This window comes from Dreissena polymorpha, chromosome 10, assembly GCF_020536995.1.
Source record: "Dreissena polymorpha isolate Duluth1 chromosome 10, UMN_Dpol_1.0, whole genome shotgun sequence".
NCBI lineage: Eukaryota > Metazoa > Mollusca > Bivalvia > Myida > Dreissenidae > Dreissena > Dreissena polymorpha.
Window position 1 is genome coordinate 43,123,174 of NC_068364.1, and position 21,024 is coordinate 43,144,197.

Sequence of the window (21,024 nt, forward strand, 5' to 3'; positions counted from 1 at the left end):
AATTATTTAATGCCTTCAGCACATTATAAAATTATTATCTTCATTTATTTTCAATATTTATTTAAATTGCCGATTTTTGTTTTAAGAGCTAGTTCCTAGCAATCATAGATCGGTACCCTGCTGAAAAACAGGATCTCTGGTCAGCTGGGCCCAGATGCCCAGCAACACTTCCTGGCCCAGGACCTTGGGGCAAATGCTCAACATGTCCTAGCTGCATGGTGAAGCCAGTCTAATTCTTGGGCTCCAAACTCTCCTGATGTGGCGCCAAGTTTACCTCATCCATAAGGTACATTGGTACTGTCATTTACCATGTATAATGTTCAGTTTTTATGCCCCCGGTAGGGTGGCATATAGCAGTTGAACTGTCCGTCAGTCAGTCTGTCCGTCCGTCCGAAAACTTAAACATTGGCCATAAATTTTGTAATATTGAAGCTAGCAACTTGATATTTGACATGCATCTGTATCTCATGAAGCTGCACATTTTGAGTGATGAAAGGGCAAGGTCATCCTTCAAGGTCAAAAGTCAAAAAATACAATCCGAGGGAAGAAATAAGCTTTAAAAGGGAGATAATTTCTAAACCTGCCAAATGATATATTGAAATTGTATTTCAAAGCCTCACAATAAGGAGCATTGTGTTTCTGACGAACACATCTCTTGTCTACTTCAAATTTCAATTAAAATACTTTGTGCTTTTCATATATTAATAAATCTCTATCATGGCTGCTAATTTTAACTTAATAAAATCATTATGTTATCGTTAATATTCATAATTGCCTTGAAATGGCAAAGGGGGGTGCATACCGATTTGTCTTGCTGTTGAAGTGCACTTAATAAATATTGGTTTCAGATGGATGAAAAATGTTTGCTTCTAGTGTACAGTATATAGTAGTCTATGTTTGTATGTTTGTATGAAGTGTTTAGTGTATATCTCATTTGTATCAAGAGTTTTCAAATATAATGTATTTCTTTTTTTACTCAAACAAACTTGATTTACATCCAATGTAATTGATGACATTCCAGAATGCATTGAATTATTTGGTTTACAGGGACACATTTCTAGGATGTGCTAAGGTCCTTTTATCTGTTCACAGAGGGCTTATACTCACAAGTTCAGGCCCAGAGAACGGTGTTCCCCAACTACAACACAACCAGTACGTCTCAATAGGTAAGTCCTTTTCCCATCGCAAAAGGGGTCACTGTGCCATTGCCTAATACTTTAGATGGAATCAAGTTTTAACAAATAAGGTTAAACCCTATGCAAACTGAGGTTTCTGCTCTTCAATTAATTTACCAGTTTATCTTAACTAAGTTTAAGGGTTCAGTCACAAACTATTGTATTGTATATAGACATGTGAAGAAAATGCATAAGGTTCAAGCTTGACCCTCAAATTTGTATTTAAAATTGAACATCTTTAGCTACCATTTGAATTGTTTTCAATTATGGAACATTTAGATTGATTTAGAGCATAATCAATTCCATATGTTTTTAAGTAGCTGAAAATAAAAAACCCTTATATGTAACGATTTTGCTCTAAAGCAATTTAAATGTTCCATAATTGAAAACAAGGCAAATTCATCATTTGTTTTTAATTTCATTCACGAGATACAAAATTATGTCTTTTTTATGCCAACCTCAGCATTGTTGGGTTACTTTTGTCTATGGCAAAGTGAGTTTAATGTTTACACCAAGCCATGAATCAAAAATTAAAACAGAAATAACAAGTCGTTAAAAGGATTAGATATAACAGATTATGTTCACTTTGTGTTGTAATTATCAGAGTAATAGAAGCTTTAAAAACAGATATGAGCCTTGCGCTGGGAAACGGGTTGAATGCGTAAAGTGTTTGACTCCAATCAGGGACACCACTTACAAATTGGATTTGGCTAAGAACATATTTCTTTAAAACAAAAATTCTATAAAAGTGGAAAGTTTTATCCCTGATTGGCCTGGTTATTCCTGAAGGTTCATGTTTAATAGAACAACCAGCAGCAGCGGTGACCCGAAATAGTAAAATGGTTTCCAGATGATAACTCAAGAACGAATACGCCTAAGATCATGAAACTTCATAGGTACATTGATCATGACTCGCAGATAACCCCTTTTGATTTTGAGGTCACTAGGTCAAAGGTCAAGGTCACGGTGACCCGAAATAGTAAAATGGTTTCCGGATAATAACTCAAGAACGCATATGCCTAGGATCATGAAACTCCATAGGTAGATTGATCATGACTCGCAGATGACCCCTATTAATTTTGAGGTCACTAGGTCAAAGGTCAAGGTCATGGTGACACAAAATAGTAAAATGGTTTTTGGATGATAACTCAAGAACGCATACGCCTAGGATCATGAAACTTCATAGGTAGATTGATCACGACTCGCAGATGACCTCTTTCGATTTTGAGGTCACAAGGTCAAAGGTCACGGTGACCCGAAATAGTTATATGCTTTCCGGATGATAACACGAGAACGCTTACGCCTAGGATCATGAAACTTCATAGGTACATTGATCATGACACGCAGATGACCCATATTGATTTTCAGGTCATTAGGTCAAAGGTCAAGGTCACGGTGACCCGAAACAGTAAAATTGTTTCCGGATGATAACGCAAGAACGCTTTTGCCTAGGATTATGACACTTCATAGGTACCTTGATCATGACACGCAGATGACCCCTATTGATTTTCAGGTCACTAGGTCAAAGGTCAAGGTCATGCTGACCTGAAACAGTAAAATTGTTTCCGGATGATAACTCAAGAACGCATACGCCTAGGATCATGAAACTTCATAGGTAGATTGATCACGACTCGCAGATGACCTCTTTCGATTTTGAGGTCACAAGGTCAAAGGTCACGGTGACCCGAAATAGTTATATGCTTTCCGGATGATAACACGAGAACGCTTACGCCTAGGATCATGAAACTTCATAGGTACATTGATCATGACACGCAGATGACCCATATTGATTTTCAGGTCATTAGGTCAAAGGTCAAGGTCACGGTGACCCGAAACAGTAAAATTGTTTCCGGATGATAACGCAAGAACGCTTTTGCCTAGGATTATGACACTTCATAGGTACCTTGATCATGACACGCAGATGACCCCTATTGATTTTCAGGTCACTAGGTCAAAGGTCAAGGTCATGCTGACCTGAAACAGTAAAATTGTTTCCGGATGATAACTCAAGAACGCTTTTGCCTAGGATCATGACACTTCATAGGTACCTTGATCATGACACGCAGATGACCCCTATTGATTTTCAGGTCACTAGGTCAAAGGTCAAGGTCACAGTGACAAAAAACGTATTCACACTATGGCTGCCACTACAACAGACAGCCCATATGGGGGGCATGCATGTTTTACAAACAGCCCTTGTTTACTTTGCTTTAATTTATTGTTTGATTTTTATCATGTTGCCTCTCTTTTCCTAACCAGGTCAAGGGTCACCCCACAACGTTGAGTGCCTAGCGATGAAATCATCCACCGTTACATGTAGTTGGTCAGTAAAATGAGCGTTTTGTCTGCATATAACGTAAAAAGATTTTATCAAACAACATCTACATTTCTCACGGGATTAAATTGATACTTCAGTTGTTTGATCCCCATGAAGTATTGCTTTGATTGGTAGATGGTCATCTTGTGACAAAGCCCTAAATTATCATTGGCCAAGTCACTTTTGCACAAGATCAAATTAATATCACTGTATCTCACCACACATGGGATTCAGAGGCTGTGTAAGTTATATTCTATTCAGGGTTAATAACTAACAAATAATGTTGCAAAAACTTGTAATCCAATCCCATGCATATTTGATGCAATAAATACGTTTAAACTAACTAACATTGTGCCCACAGTTGTGTAAAGTTGTGTGAATATTTTTGTTTAAAAGAAAGAATAAAGCATTTGCATAACTTGTAAGGAAAAATACAGTGACAAAGAACAGTAACTGTTTATAGTCTTCTTCTCTAATTTCCTCGCTTTCTTTCATTTCTTTATATTTTATTCTCTACAGCATATCTCAAACACTATATAAATAATTGATCCTTAAAATATAAATGGATGGCACAGGTGCCATGTTTTACAAATATTATTCTACTCTAAAACAAATGTCATACACACAAACACATGTCGGGAGGGATTTGGTACTATTGTGATAAGCTCTTGTTTTTCTAAAAAATGCAAATGTGTGTCGAATATCAATAGGACATGGTGTTTGTTATAAATCAATTTAAAATATTAAATTAATCTACAACAGCGCACTCATTCTGACACGTTTTTTCCACCATACTTTTTGTCGGTTTGTAAGGACGCAATTAAAAAGAGTGTGTATCCGACTTTGCATCAGACCCCTATTAGAAGTAGCGCCCTGCCTATAAAGAGACTAATCAGTACCGACCTGTGCACATGTCTTTTGCAATAAACAAGCTGTCATACTTTCACTTGTCGTATTCTCAGATGAGTCACTATATCAATGTATTCAAGGTTAATTTTTACTTTAAAAAATAACAGTGTGTAAATGTAAACCCTGTAAATTCAAGTTATTTCAAAATAAAACACAAGTAAATTACTTTTAAACTGTTCTCACGTTAGTTTTTGTTATTGTACTGAAACATAGAAAAGTGTTGCATTTGGTAAATCTTCATATATGTATAACACTTTTTCTTGAACAAGTATATTTAAACCATTTCTTGTTTACCTGCCATGTGTATTTTATGCCCCACTTCAAAGAAGAGGGGGTATATTGTTTTGCGGGATGTTTGCTGGTCTATCGTTCGTGTTTTGGTAGACCAGTTGATTTCCTATAACTCACTCATCAACAAATTGATCTATTGGCTTCATACTTCACATGTGCATTGGTCTTGGACAGTAGATGACCTCTATTGAAATTGGGGTCACTAGTTCAAAGGTAAAGGTCACTGTCACAATAATTATGAAAATCATGTCAGATCAATAACTTGTCAATAAATTGACCAATTGGCTTGTTACTTCACATATGCATTTGCCTTGGACAGTAGATGGCCTCTATTGAAAATGGGGTCGCTAGGTCAAAGGTCACAGTCACAATACATGTGAAAATCCTTTCTGATCAATAACTCGTCAACAAATTGACCTATTGGCTTGATACTTCACATGTGCATTGGCCATGGATGGTAGATGACCCCTATTGAAATTGGGGTCACTAGGTTAATGGTCAAGGTCACTGTCGCAATTATAAGTGCGAAAATCGTGTCCGATTAATAACTTGTTAAAAAATTGACCAATTGGCTTGATACTGAACATGTGCATCGGTCTTGGACAGTAAAGGATGTCTATTGAAATTTGGGTCACTAGTTCAAAGGTCAAGGTCACTGTGACATTAGGTGTTAAATTGGTATTCATTCGATATGTCATGAAAGGATTGAGTGATGGGAGTCAAAGCTCTGTTTTGGGAGGCATCTGTCTCGAACTGCGGAGCTCTTGTTTTTATTGAAACATTCTTTAAAAAAAAGTTTGGTGATAAATCAAAATGAACTTATGTTTCCTCTTTAATTATTTTAGCTTCATTGCATTGAATGCGTTTACATTTTCAAGTCGCTTTACAACTCTAGAACATCGTGGGCACAATGTAGGCTCTAGTTAAATCTTTTGACATTGCATTGTCGATATGAAAGGTCGAAACACTGACAAGTGTTTTGTTGGGTTTAAATTAGTTTTGTTTGTCCTTGAAAACGCTAGTATTGTCTTTAATTTGTTTGACGCACGATTTACTTTTATTCCAGAAAACCTGGGTAGCAGAGCAATGAGTATATCTCAGGAGCATTTGCAGTCACAGCAAGTGAACCAGCGGCAGTCATCGTCTCCAGATTCTGAGATCCCCATGCTTCACAACCCTCAGTCTATGAAAATCATGCATAGCAAACCTTGGGTGAGTTTTCGTGTCATATGCATGCTTTTTCGTGGCCTCACTTTCAGAGATTGGTGGGTGCATGTAGATTTACCCTTTTGTGTCCATACATCTTTCAATCCAGCTGTGTTTTTTTATGTCCCCCACTATAGTAATGGGGGACATATTGTTTTTGCCCTGTCTGTTGGTTGGTCTGTTGGTCTGTTGGTTGGTTGGTTGGTTGGTTTGCGCCAACTTTAACATTTGCAATAACTTTTGCAATATTGAAGATAGCAACTTGATATTTGGCATGCATATGTATCTCATGGAGCTGCACATTTTGAGTGGTAAAAGGTCAAGGTCATCCTTCAAGGTCAAAGGTCAAATATATGGGTCAAAATCGCTCATTTAATGTACACTTTTGCAGTATTTCAATATTCAAGATAGCAACTTGATATTTGGCATGCATGTGTATCTCATGGAGCTGCACATTTTGAGTGGTGAAAGGTCAAGGTCATCCTTCAAGGTCAGAGGTCAAATAAATGTGGCCCAAATCGCTTATTTTATGAATACTTTTGCAATTTTGAAGATAGCAACTTGATATTTGGCATGCATGTGTATCTCATGGATCTGCACATTTTGAGTGGTGAAGGGTCAAGGCCAAGGTCATCCTTTAAGGTCAAATATATGGGTCAAAATTGCTCATGAAATGTCACTTCTGCAATATTGAAGCTAGCAATTTTATATTTGAAATGCATGTGTATCTCATGGAGCTGCACATTTTGAGTGGTGAAGGGTCAAGGTCAAGGTCATCCTTCAAGGTCAAACATTATATAGGGGTCAAGGTCATCCTTCAAGGTCAAACATCATATAGGGGGACATTGTGTTTCACAAACACATCTTGTTTTGTCATGTGTGACCTAGAAAAGTATTGCTTCTTGTGTGATAAAATCAGACATATTTACAATCATGTGAACTTTCCTTCTTGTTTATTATACCCTACAAACGAAGTTTAGGGGTATATATAGGAGTGAGCTTGTCAGTCGGTCGGTTTGTATTAAGTGTCCACTCTCTAATTCAAATTGTTTTCATCCGATTTTCTAGATCAAGTTCGAATATGGATCATGCCGGGTCAAAAACTAGGTCACTGGATCACTAAGTGCGTTTTAAACATTAAGTATTGTGTCCGCTCTTTTATTCAAGAAGTTTTCATCAGAGCTTCACCAAACTTGGTTAGAATTTGTATCTAGATGATGTGTAGGTAAAGTTTGAACATGTGCCTTGCTGGGTCAAAATCTAGGTCACGGGGTCACTTAGTGCGTTTTAAACATTAAGGATGGTGTCCGCTGTTTTTTTGTGAAGGCAACATGCAAAATATTCAGTGTCAATGCAGCAGGTAGAGTATTAGTCACGTCTGTGACGAAGCTCTAGTTTTGGTTAATTTTTAGCTTGGCTGTTTTCTGAGAAAACCCGAGCTATTTTCATAGACAGATTGTCGTCCGGCGTAAGCGTCGTGCTAAAATCTTAACATTGGCCTTAACTTTTTAAATATTGAAGATAGAAACTTGATATTTGGCATGCATGTGTATGTCATGAAGCTGCACATTTGAGTGGTAAAATTTCAAGGTGAACATCATCCTTCAAGGTCTAGGGTCGAAAAAACAAATCCAAGGGAAGTTATAAGCTTTATATGGACATAGTTATCTGACCTGCCAACGTATATATTTTTGTTAAATAAATCAAAGTGGCGCAGTAGGCGGCATTGTGTTTCTGACAAACACATTGTGGTAAAAGGTCAAGGTCAAGGTCATCCTTTACGGTCTACGGTAAAAAATACAAATCCAAGGGAAGTAATAAGCTTTAAAGGGCGATACCTAATCAATATTGAACATAACAAATTGATATATTTGGCATGCATGTGTATCTCATGGATCTGCACATTTTGAGTAGTGAATCTACAGTCACGGTAGTGGCTTTTAATTATTTGCTACTAAAAATAGAGATTTGTTAGAGACAATTATTTTCAAGGGAAGTAATTTATTTAATTATAAATGTCATATTATATATTTCCTTACCAAGAATTGAAGTTCATCTCAGACAGACATCTGAAGACATCTCAGAAAAACTCTTTTTCAACATGTTTTATTTTCTATTGGCTAGTTGGCCCTTTCTAAATTGTTGTCAATGATAAGGAAATATTTTTCCAAAGGAAAAATGTATGTTTATGGAATATCATCCCATATTTCCTGATTGATGGAGAAACTTAAAGTTAGTTGATAGTAAAGTGGTTATAATTAATTTTTAATGTAACTCAATGTATAAAAGTGCTATTATTGTTCTTGTTTATCATGGGTAACACACATAAAATGAAAAACTGACATTTACTGTTATGAATCTTTCTTTATTTCAGATGTCCATTGACGAAATCAAACCGGCAAATCAGAAGGATAGCCTGCTGCTACCGTTGTTATCATATTAACCCCAGTCATACCGAAGAAGCTCAGAGATATAAATGCTGTTTTAGATGTGCTACTTTCTGCATACTCCATGTCTGGTGTGAACATGTACAAATGAAAGTCTCTACATACCCCATGTCTGATGTGAACATGTACAAATGAAAGTCTCTACATACCCAATGTCTGATGTGAACATGTACAATTGAAAGTCTCTACATACCCCATGTCTGATGTGAACATGTACAATTGAAGGTCTCTACATACCCCATGTCTGATGTGAACATGTACAATTGAAGGTCTCTACATACTCCATGTCTGGTGTGAACATGTACAATTGAAGGTCTCTACATACCCCATGTCTGATGTGAACATGTACAATTGAAAGTCTCTACATACCCCATGTCTGGTGTGAACATGTACAATTGAAGGTCTCTACATACCTCATGTCTGGTGTGAACATGTACAATTGAAGGTCTCTACATATCCCTTGTCTGATGTGAACATGTACAATTGAAGGTCTCTGCATACCCCACGTCTTGTGTGAACATGTACAATTGAAGGTCTCATCTTTGAATTTGGGACAGGTGGAAAATTAGTGACTTGATTCAGACAAAAATCGCATAATGACAAATCCCAACAAAAAGTGGAAAGCCAGAAAGTCTTGTGGCCAGCCATGTTTTTATGTGACCATCCCAGTTGTGTTCAAGGAAAAACAAAAGTTCATGTTTTATTGGAACTATTATGTTGTCAGTCATTTTATGTTGAAGGCTTTTATTAACTATATTTAAATTTAATAAGATTAAGATTACTTGATAAAAGCAATGATGTAAGATATTATTTTTAAGCGCAAAATTAGCTTTGTACTTTGTCTGTTTTGTGAAATTTTATTTTGGAAATGTTAAGGAAAATATAATGCTAGTAAATATATGTCTATGCATGTTGAATTTAACATTTGTCAAACTGTTTTAATGATGCTTGTAACTTTGACAAAATTGAAAAAAATGTATTGTTTTCATGTAATGACACATGTTTTTTTTTGCTAAACCTGTACTATAGAGGTCATAGTTACAAGAATTGTTCAGACAGGTGGAGAATGTTTATGCTATGGCTTTGATACTCTTCAGTGTGCCTATTGGTGTCAGTGTTTTTATCAATAATGTTGTTTATTGTCTTACTATTTCTTGAACATATTGATTAATTTCAGACAAAAACATTTAATCTTCCTTAAATTGTCTATTCTGTATTTACTACCAGTTATTTAATTATTTGCTTGAACATGATGTAAAAATGACTTTTTTGTGACTTAAAATGCTTTAAATGTTTTGAAACTGAGTGTTTAAAAACGAAAATATGAGATGTGGGGATAATGGCAAAGTTATGATCTGATTATTTTTTGTTTTTGTAAGGTTTATTATGCTTTATATGTTTGTTTATAGACGAGATTAACTTGGCCAAGAAATCTTCATCACTGTATATATTGGTCAGTACATTTGTCATTTGTATTTGTATATAGAGCGATAGCGAAATGGTTGTATTTACAATGTAAATCATGCGTTTATTGTTGCCATTTTGACTTTCGCTGTAAACATTTATTTGTACAAACAATTTTCATCATGTACATCTTTTAGATGCCAGATAATAAAAACAAACATCGCCTGTAGGAATGCTCATTTGAAACTTTCTTAATGATACAGAACAACACATTCTGAAGAGGCAAATATCCTTTAGACAATAGGAACATCTTGTTACTAGTATATGTAATGCTTTTCACTAAATAAAGTCAAGCAACTATTGAAAGATTGGTTTAACTTTGTTTTGCATTATCTTAAGAGAAATTAATTTATTCAACTTGGAAATCAGTCAATTGCAAATCAAGCGAGAGTGATGTAATATGCTAACACTTGTCAATAATTGAATTGTCTCTCTTTGTACGGAAGATATAGGGATGTTGTTGCTTGAAAAACAAAGTTGTATCCGTTGTTAGATAATGCTTTTGTTCATCTCTCAACATAACAAGTACATTCATACAGTTATTAAAAATATGACACTCTTTATTCTCAGCCATCAGTTTGTATTGGGATTTTGTGGAATACTTACTAAACTAATATACGTCTGTTTAATGAATGAATAGCTATGGTACAATATGATACTCAGTGTTACAAAACATGTGTAATAAAAATATAATGTCATTTATTTGAGATCATAAAATTTAGTTGTCCATACAATGCTTACAGTTTTGCAATTGCGATGATAAAGGAAATGTTCTGCTCAAAATGTCTTTTTAAGACATGTGAAAATTGTAGCAATCATATTGTACTTGTATTTATATTATACATGACAAGAATTTACTTACGGTTGATGATAGCGGCTGTTACTATTTGTGTTACAGTTAGTTTCACTCGACCATTAGACCATATTTCCTTAAAAATGTGATTGTTTATATTGAACTTTAATTAATGCATGAAACATTGTTGTTCTGTTGCTTAACAGCTGAAAATAGCTTGATGTTTGTTAATTGTGTAAAATGTTTCAAATAAATCATATTGATTACATAAAAAAAATATTACATTTTGCGTTATTTTGAATGCATAACAAACAATTGTTACCATACAATCATATTAGTATTGAACTTAATTAATACTTTTAGATGCAATTTTTACAATAATGTGTTAATATTGTCATCCATTCCAAATAAGCATTGTGCATTCGTAAATATAGTGTGTTTATAAACTTCTTAGATGCCTTTTTTAAATTGCTTGTGTAGGTCATATTGATTAAAGACTCTTATTTATGTATTGCATATTTGTGTGTGCCTATGTCTTACTTATCTCTTCATAGTCCTTAAATTATTGCAAATAGTATTTTAATAATGTTAAAATATTTATCTAAACTATAACGAGGTTATCTGTTAATTTAGGTTTCATACATTGTATTGTCTAGCTAATTAAATTGAAGTGGCTATATTCTCGCCAACATGCATTGTTGGTGTCTGGTTTAGACAAAGCACATTACACAACTACTGTTGTTTTTCTCCATCATTAATAACCAATGTTTATTCTGTAGATGTTGCATTATACTAAATATTTCAGTTGTGCAATGCTTTGCTCTCTTAATAAATCAGCACTATTTATTGATTTTTTATATGGGCACTTCCCATGACTTTATTTGTGAATATTTCTTTGAATGTGCGGTAGGGAAAACATTGTTTGCTTGAAGGTTTAGAAACTTAATGTTGACATCTTGAAAGATGGCAGAAAACATTTAACTGCAAAGTAGCTGTGAAAAGATGTATGTTAAACATATAATAAACAATGTAAGACAGAACTCCACGCAAGATATGTCATGCATTCGATATGCATGAACTATCTTTTTTAATTAATTTGGATCGGAATTATCTTTTAGAAATGGTATGGTTATGAGGGTCTCTATGTGCAAAATGTTGCATTTATTTAGTGTACAAGTTATTGCTTAAACATTGATTTTGTTATGGAAATAATATAGTTTATGTGCCTTTAAGAGATATACATGTTTATGTTAGTGATGTGTTTTTGCTGATCCAAGTCTGTTCCTGCACACTATTTAAAGTAGATAACTACAAGTTTTCTCATTTAAATGGGAATAGTATTGTACTGTGGAAAAGTGTTGCGAGTTCAAATAAAAATACTATGAACCGTTGTATTAGTACTATATTGGCTCCCCTATTGAAACTAGGGAACACATATTGATTTGGCCTATCCGTCCATTAGTTTGCCGTCATACTTTGGTCGACATTGGTTTACAGTCAATATCTTAAGAACTATTCCGTTAAGAGCTTTCAAATGTCACATTGTGATTGGCGTTCGCGGAGATTTAATATCGTTTGATTTTGGATTTCTCAGGTAAAGTGTCAATGTCACAGGGGTCTCTAATGTGAAAATGGTAACAATGACTGGATTAAGACTTGAGCAAACCATCGTCTTTGCATTCAGTATAAACTTGACGTAACGTTAAGGAAATCGCTTTAAGGAAAGACACCACTAAGACGTTTGCACACTTTTCATCAAGGTGACAGAGACGTTATTGAAACGTCTAATACATAATAATTTTACTAAATCATGCTGGTAAATCCTAAAATTTGATAACTTATGTGATGAAATTTGATGCTGACGAAGTCATGTCGCCAGAATAGCTGCATGCTATTGGTCAAAGCAAAATTTGCAAATGCAGACTACTCTCTGTTGATAACACAGTATTGTTTTCAATGTATCAAATAACACAAATTTTAGGGAAAGAAATTGATGAAAACCTATTGGTAAATGCCATTTGTCTTGTATTGTGAGACAGAACTACCTAATAGTAGAGTGCCCATGATACATGTAGAAGGAAAATCGTTTAATTATCTAACCACACACATGTGACGTATGCAAGTCAAAATAGTCTACGGACATTTGCCAGTTTGCTATAAACAACACAAGGTGAATTCACTTTTCTATCGGAAAGTATTGTGCTTAGATGTTCTATTTATAAGATTTGTACACGGGTCATGCAAAAATTGATCTTATGCAATATGATCCCAACGTAGCTTCAGCCAGGCCTGTGCAATCGCACAGTCTTGTAAGAATATGAATACTGAATAAACTACTCGGTTATTACCAAACCTTGCGTGCCTTTTTTAAAGCGGAAAGCGTAGCCATTGATGGGAAAGTGCGCAGGCTTGGCTTGAGCTACTCTGGCCGCATATGTCATAATACCGATTTTCGCATGACGCGGATGATATAGTTTTATTTGAATATGGGGAAAAACTGCGTCTCAAAGCCAAACAACTTATTTGGCATAGTAAATATAAATAGTAAGTATAAATAAGAAACATGCAGTTCTCTGTTTTGGAACAGCTTGATGCGCAGAGGAGATTTGACAGGACCTTCGCGGAAACGTCGATTGCAGTGCCAATGTGAACATATCCTTGGAAAACCGAATAACGTGTGCCTGAAGACGAGAACATGTCAAAACGTGAACGAGCATTTGTAATAGGATTTGTTTCTACATGTATGGATATGTTTTGACTGCGGCATCATCGCTTTCTACTGTCTTCTAGGCACTAGTCAGTTAATACATGTATCCTCAAATATAAATTTACGTGTTTTTTTCACGTAATGTGCCTGTTCCAACGCCGACCAGTTGCATATACATTCTGTATTTTTCAATATGAAACCGAGAAATAATAGTTTTATAAATATCTTTAAAATTTACTTATTACGCAACCTACCATTAGCTGCAGAGTTTAACCAGTTTGTTCTGTTTTGCTGACTGCCTCGTGAAGTTCGCGTTTTGCATCGCGTATTTTGTAATTTTGATAAATCTGTTGTTTTTTTCTGTTTTCATGACCCACATACCATTTAAATAGCGAATGATTATAAAATAAACAACTAAGGCTTTATTTACTGAAAACAGCGTACTATGTAACTGGCAATTTAAACGTTAATTTAGATCTATAATAAGCTTGAATACAAGTTCAGAAGAAACAGTCCCTGAACACCGCGACACTGAACGCTTTATACCCTTGCATATACTGTTTGTACAGTCAAAACTTGCTGAGGACTTACGCGTATATACGATCGTATTACTATTTTTAAATCGATAAAACGATATTGTATTAACGACTTTAATACATTTCAAACGAAGTCGAGAATAATAACGTAACGTTTTTTTTCAATGGCAAATAATGTTTTGCTTTCTTGTACTCAAAACAGGTACTCAGTTGTGTAATCCCAACCGATTTGTGCAAATTCGTTCATAGGAAACATGGACAAATTGTGATTAATTATATATCAAACACGAGTCAATTTGTCGGTATTGGCGTTAATTTGCTCGTGAATTTTCCATGAAGTAAGAACATAAGAAGTATTTGATGTTTTATAACATTTATCAGTCATGTTCATAAATTAATTTGATATTGCGATAATAATATGAGTCGTGTACTGAGAAAACTGGGTTTAATGTATGTGCCTACAGTCCGCACAGGCTTATCAGGGACGACAATTTCCGCTTAAGCTAGATTTTTGGTAAAAAGGGACTTCCTTTAAGCAAAAAATTATATTAAGGCTGAAAATGTCGTCCCTGATCAGCCTGTGTGGCTTCAAAGTTAATCTGGGACGACCGTTAACGCACATGCATTAAGCCCAGTTTTCTCAGAACACGACTTATATATTCACATTGCAATCGTGTAGGCTCTCGTTACGCGAGCTTGATTATTTAAACTATTTGTTAAAAGGCACATCAACTGGGTTTTTTTATAAGAAGAGACTATCTGCAAACCAAAAATAACGTAAAAGCGGAAAGTGTCGTCCCTGATTAGCCTGTATGGACTTCACAGGCTAATCTGGAACGACACTTTACGCACATGCATCAAACCCTTTTTTTACAGAGTACGGCCCGTATTTAATCTTTGTCAGAATGCCTTTTAAAATGTGGTCTCATGGGATCTTTCGAATGAATCGCAGCACTTATTAGTATTGGTGTGTGCAAAATTAAAATAATCTTGTACATTGTATGTACAATTAAGTTATAAATTAACAGAACTTATAATTCAGAGCTCCTGTTATCGACATACAATTCTTATTCGGAACATCACTTACAATAAACTGCAATAATGTAGCGGTAGAAAATAGCGTTTCATTAGTAAACGAATAATTGAGCATAACCTGAAAGAAAACGTATTTCGTGAAACGTATTTTGTGCCCATAATATTGAACAGGAGGAGTGCAAGCTGGTACTTTTTTTTTAATTCGGCGGTCGAAAATGAAAATGCGAGGAAATGAATGTGTCAACCAGATATTTCAATAACAACAAAAGTTTTGTTTTAGTAACGTTTGATGATGTCATGAGGGAAAGCTGTCGATTTTAATAATTTAAGAAGAATCGGAAATCAAAGTTATGCTATTGAAGCATGTGGGAAGGAGAAATGCGGATACAATATCAAAGGAAGAACATTTTGTCATATGAAAATAGTGTTTACAATAGGGAGTTTAAAGCCATAGCGAAACTAAGACCAATGGGACTTTTAACCCATGTATGCCCAGTGGATTCTCCCATCATTTTAAATTGGATCAATTTCATTCCAAAATTAGGGATGTCTAGTATTTTTATTTATATATTTAGAATATTTCTTACAGAAATTCCTGTAAGCAAACAGCGCGGACACAGATGAGACGCCTCAAGCGGCGTCTCATCTTGGTCTGCGCTGTTTGCCAATGCCTTTTTTTCTAGACGCTAGGCATAAATGGGTTAATGCATGACATATTTTAAATACACATAAAATAATTTTTTGAACGAAAACACTTAAGTTTCAAGTCATAAACAAACTGTTGTTTGTTTTTAAGAAGCTTATAGGAATTTCAATATACCGAATTAATATACGCGCCAACGTTAAAATAATGTTGTTGTTTTTTTTTGTTATAAAGCTGCATTTACTTTTTGTATAGATGATAACTATCTTTTTTTGGAAATGAGTAATAAAACTTAAAAATAAATAAGCAATTATATTAAGAGTCTTATTTCATATTTCTCATTCTGACGTTTAACAACATACCTGTATAATTAACGGCTATGTTTTATTTATGATTGTTTTATGAGAACAACAAAAAAGAAAATTATTTGGTTTTCAGTAGTTGTAAGTTGAGGTTCTTTCAAAATCGGTAAACGAATTAAATATGTGTTTATTTTCGTATTAAGGTTGTCAAATTTAAGACGAAAAACGAAAATACGGTATATGGACGGACTCTGTATCCACTTTTGCAACGACTGCATTTAATTTTACTCAGTGTTCTTTCATGAATATTATGCACATTACACGGACTTTGTTTGAAACTAAATATTTTTTATTTTTTCAATGTTGTATTTGCTCTTATAATCAGAGTGCATTGTCGTCTATTTGCTTAGCGACAGCTTAGGTAGTTTGTTAAAGGGGCCTTTTCACAGATTTTGGCATTTTTTAACTTATTCATTAAATGCTTTATATTGATAAATGTAAACATTGGATCGTAAAAGCTCCAGTAAAAAATCAAGAATAAAATTTTAAAAAGGAAAAGAACATTGCCCGGAGCAGGTTTCGAACCAGTGACCCCTGGAGTCCTGCCAGAATAGTGAAGTAAAAACGCTTAAGCCTACTGAGCTATTCCGCCGTGTACACATACAGGACGTATTTTATACCTTATATAAGCAATCTTCGTAGTTTCACAAAATTTAACGACAAAAACAGAATTCTCCAAATTATTCAATCGTTTCGCGTTGCAACGCTTTATAAATTTTATGTTTTAAAATCTTCAAAAGATGCATATAATGACTATATTAGACCATGGTAAATGTTCAGTATTACTGTTTCCTCACAAATATCATAACTAAAACGAAAATTTGAGAATCTGAAACAACTTTTTTCAATTTTGTCAATTTACCAAAGCGTGAAAAGATCCCTTTAAATGTACTAATTACTTCAAGTTCTAATTGACCTACAATTTCGCTGCGTACTCGTTCTATCATTTGGAATTCCGCTGAAAATTTATGGAAACAAAACAGGAGAAAACAAGTAGTCCATAACAGAAGTTGGTACTTTGAAATTCTAAATTATGTCTGAAAACACTTTAAAAAAATAACAATTCTCTTTCTTCTTCTCATCCATATCACATAAAACCACACCGGGTCTCTGCGCAAAGGTAGGATTCCAAAACTTCAGAACTAATCTGTAATCTTCCGTTTTGAAATTCATTACTTATTCAATGTGCAGGTAATGTAGACAGAAGATTTTATCGCGATAAAATGGACGATAAAACTCTCTTTTTAGAGACCTCTTGTGAACTATGAAAATTATCTGTAATTTCCATAAGCGGAGCGTATCAACTTTTAGTCTCCTCTAATATTCCCCTGATGATCTAACAACTACGTGATGGGTATATATATTAAAAATTCCCTTACTTATAGACTTAAATCATCCTTCCCAGTGTCAGCCTTTGAATCTTGCAAGTCATAGTTAAAAACAAAACTTGGCATGGGTCAACGCCAAGGTTTCAAATAACACTCGTGGATGGCAGACCAAGAGCAGATTATAATGGGTTCATGCTCTGTAAAAAAAGGGGTTTAATGCATGTGCGTAAAGTGTCGTCCCAGATTGGGACGACACTTTACGCAAATGCATTTAACCCCTTTTTCACAGATCACAGTCAATATAGTTATTTTAACAGTTCTGATAATATGTTAACTTTTATAACCTAACGTCCATCATCAGCAATCTTATGCCCTTACTTAGCCGACCAATCATAGACAGTATTTTTTAGCTCAAAAGTCGAAGTAGCATTAAAGGATCAGTCTTTTATCAATTTCATTCGCGTGCGCTTCATAGTTTTATTTCGACCCATGGTGCAAAAAAGGTACCTTGTGTACTTTAAATTTAACGGTATGTGGTACCATTTTGCACCAATGGAGCGATTTGATATTAACCAACAATACAATTTTACATTGAAACAATTCAACCGATATTTCATAGTCCTGAGTAACTGTACTAAATGAGTCTGAGAAAAGTGGACATAATGCATGTGCGCAAAGTGTCGTCCCAGATTAGCCTGTGCAGTCCGCACAGGCTAATCAGGGACGACACTTTCCGCATTAATTGGATTTTTGCTAAGAAGAGACTTCATTTTAACGAAAATGTACTGCACAGGCTGATCTGGGACGACACTTTACGCACAAGCATTATGCCCAGTTTTCTCAGAAATAAATCTGTTAACAGGCTGATTCAGATTATAAATAAAAGTGGGATGCAATCACGTGACAGACAATTTGGCGACGTCCATTCCGAGATTCGTATTTTTCGCCATTGTATGACCTTGAATACCTTTCTTAATGCCGCTCACATTCCAGGCATATAAGCGAGAAAGTGATAAGAACAATAGTAGATTGGAACACTATTTTATTTGAAAGAATCAATGTATCTAACTCGGCCGAACTACAATTTGATTATTGCCAATGCGCGTGCGTGAGCATTAGGATAAGATGTTTTTAAATACTTTTTGTTACGTTAGTTTTTTTACTTGTAAAAAGCTTTTGTATTTGCTGAAGAATTCCCGTATATATCAACCACGCAGTATAATATTAAACCCTCTCCCATTCAGATGCAAAGTGAAAATGACTATGTGCAAACAGCATAAAACCAGAACAGCTTTGGAATAACTCGCAATTTGTTCAGGTTTTATGCTGTTTGCTACTCACGAGTATCTAAGTGTTGGAAAGGAAGCCTTACACACTTGAAGAAAGGCCTTTAATTTCAAAGTACTTTCTAAGGGACTACACATGCTGAAAATACGTATCTAAGTGGTAAAGGGTCAAAACACTCATATACGCATTTCAGGCCATGGTATGTTAAGCCTCGCCGATTCGATAAATTATGCAATGATAGAATAGTAACATATTCTCTGTATGAAGTGGGCATTACAACATAAAACAAGCAATAGACGAGTTTTACATTCCCAAGTTGGGGGATGATCACAACGAGGAAATCAGGTTCAGTGAGATATGCCATCGAGATTTTTTCCGCCAAACCGTGCTTTATTATTTATGAAATCGTTAAATTGTTTGATCATAGAACCACTTTATGAACATATAGTGTATACGTGTAACAAAAATTGTAAAAGTGCACGTGACTAATACGTACTCCACATGGCACCAGACACACTTTGGCGTCGTTTTATTACAATAAATATGATAACGTGATATTATTTAAGAAATAATATTTTTCTATCATGGTTTGTTGTCGAATAACCCACAGTAAGGAGTATAGATGCGCATCTATACAACTTACTGTGGGTTATTCGACAACTAACCATCACAGAAAAATATTATTTCGATTCTAACACGATTCTAATTGATTTGGTTCAAGTTTTAGGACGTGAACTATATTTTTAATACTCCGCCTTTCTTAGTACAAAGTTCACTATTTAGTGACGTCATTGAATTGTACAAACATATGACGTCGTTTTCATTTACAAATATTTTGCAAATGACGTCGCTTTCATTGAAAACAACAATCGTAGAAACTTAATGACGTCACGTTTATTGATGCTACTGGAAAACTTACATGCTATAAATGTTTTTTGAATTACGTTTCCTAACAAATAACATTCTTTGTAGGCGTGGTTATGCCAATAATCACCAAATATACAATTAGTTGTTTCATAACACTTATATACATGCTACATTTATTACATTTCTTTTAGAGCGGGTTTTAGCACGTGCATTTTAATGCAATATTTTCTTTATTTATTCGGAACTATTTTCGAAACATTAAGCTCCGCCCATAAGTTATTGCAGAATAACCCACGCTTGATTTCCTTCTTTGTCTATAGAAAACAAGTCACGTGCCGTGTTAGAATTCAGTATTTTTCTTTCTCTGCAGCTTGGAACTATAGCGAGAAGAGAGAGAAAAGAAGAGTATGCCACTTTTATAAAGATCACATGATGAAACTATTTGAGCCTTGTTTTGGGATTACTGGGCTTAATGCATAAGCGTAAAGTGTTATCCCAGATTAGCTTGTGAAGTCCGCACAGGCTAATCAGGGACGACACTTTGAGCCAAAACTTGATTTTCGATACGAAGGGACTTCCTTGAAACTAAAAATACCAAAAAATCGTAAAGTGTCGTCCCTGATTAGCCTGTCCAGACTGCACAGGCTAATCTCGGATGACACTTACGCACATGCATTAAGCCCAGTTTTCTCAGAACAAGACCCATATAGTGTATACGTGTAACAAAATTGTAACAGTACATGTTACAATTAAGTATTCCACATGGTACCATGGTAATCAGTGCAGTAACTCAGGTGTCATTGTTTCGACATTGACTTCATGAAATGTGGATAAAATAATAAAATAGACATTTAAGTTTAAGGTAAATAAAACTTCACATAATATAACATAAGATTGATATTGATAAGATCAACATTACATATTTATAAAAATAGTTTCTAGTGAGCATAAAAGGCGCATGACTGTATAGAATTACAATTAACACTTTCTTGTTGGGTTGTTTGGTATATTGTTAAACTTATGTATTTATCTTTGCTTTCTTATTTTATTGTTCTTACTAGTGATATTTTAATATATTTGGACCGTGCTCTGTGAAAAAGGGGTTTAGTGCATGTGCGTAAAGTGTCGTCCCAGATTAGCCTGTGCCGTCCAAATAAGCTAATCAGGGACGACATTTCCGCTTTTATGATATTTTTCGTTTAAAGAACGTCTCTCCGTGCTCAAAGTGAGCTTCTGTAATCATCCTATGTCAAGCGTCCAGCATCATTTGGTGTGCGGTATGTGTGTATCGTAATATTTCAGATCGTTACAAATCTAGAGGCCACATTTTCCATCTAATCTTTATGGAACTTAGTCAGAAAATATTGGACTGTTTGAACATTATATAAAGAGAGAATTTTAGTCACGTGTTTGAAACTAGGTCACTATGTCAAATCATAGCAAAATCGTGTAACCATTCTTGAGTCCACAATAGTGGTCTAAAACAGTGTATTCCTAAGGGCATAAGGAATATACTGGACTATACATTCCCAGGGTATGACACGCAGAGCGTACGTAAGTGTTAATATAGTATTGTATTGACTGTTACTATCATTTAATACGTATTTATAATATGAAATTTGACTATACTATTATACAAAGTTTGTATTAATATTTA

The 21,024-nt window shown here is 34.8% G+C and overlaps 2 protein-coding genes across 3 annotated transcripts in view; one reads left to right on the top strand and one right to left on the bottom strand.

Moving 5' to 3' along the window:
- Positions 1-21,024, bottom strand: part of LOC127847548 (uncharacterized) — a 285,306-nt gene that overhangs the window by 57,337 nt on the left and 206,945 nt on the right. The window lies entirely within an intron of this gene.
- Positions 1-21,024, top strand: part of LOC127847550 (uncharacterized) — a 203,499-nt gene that overhangs the window by 39,203 nt on the left and 143,272 nt on the right. The gene's annotated exons all lie outside the window — the stretch shown is intronic.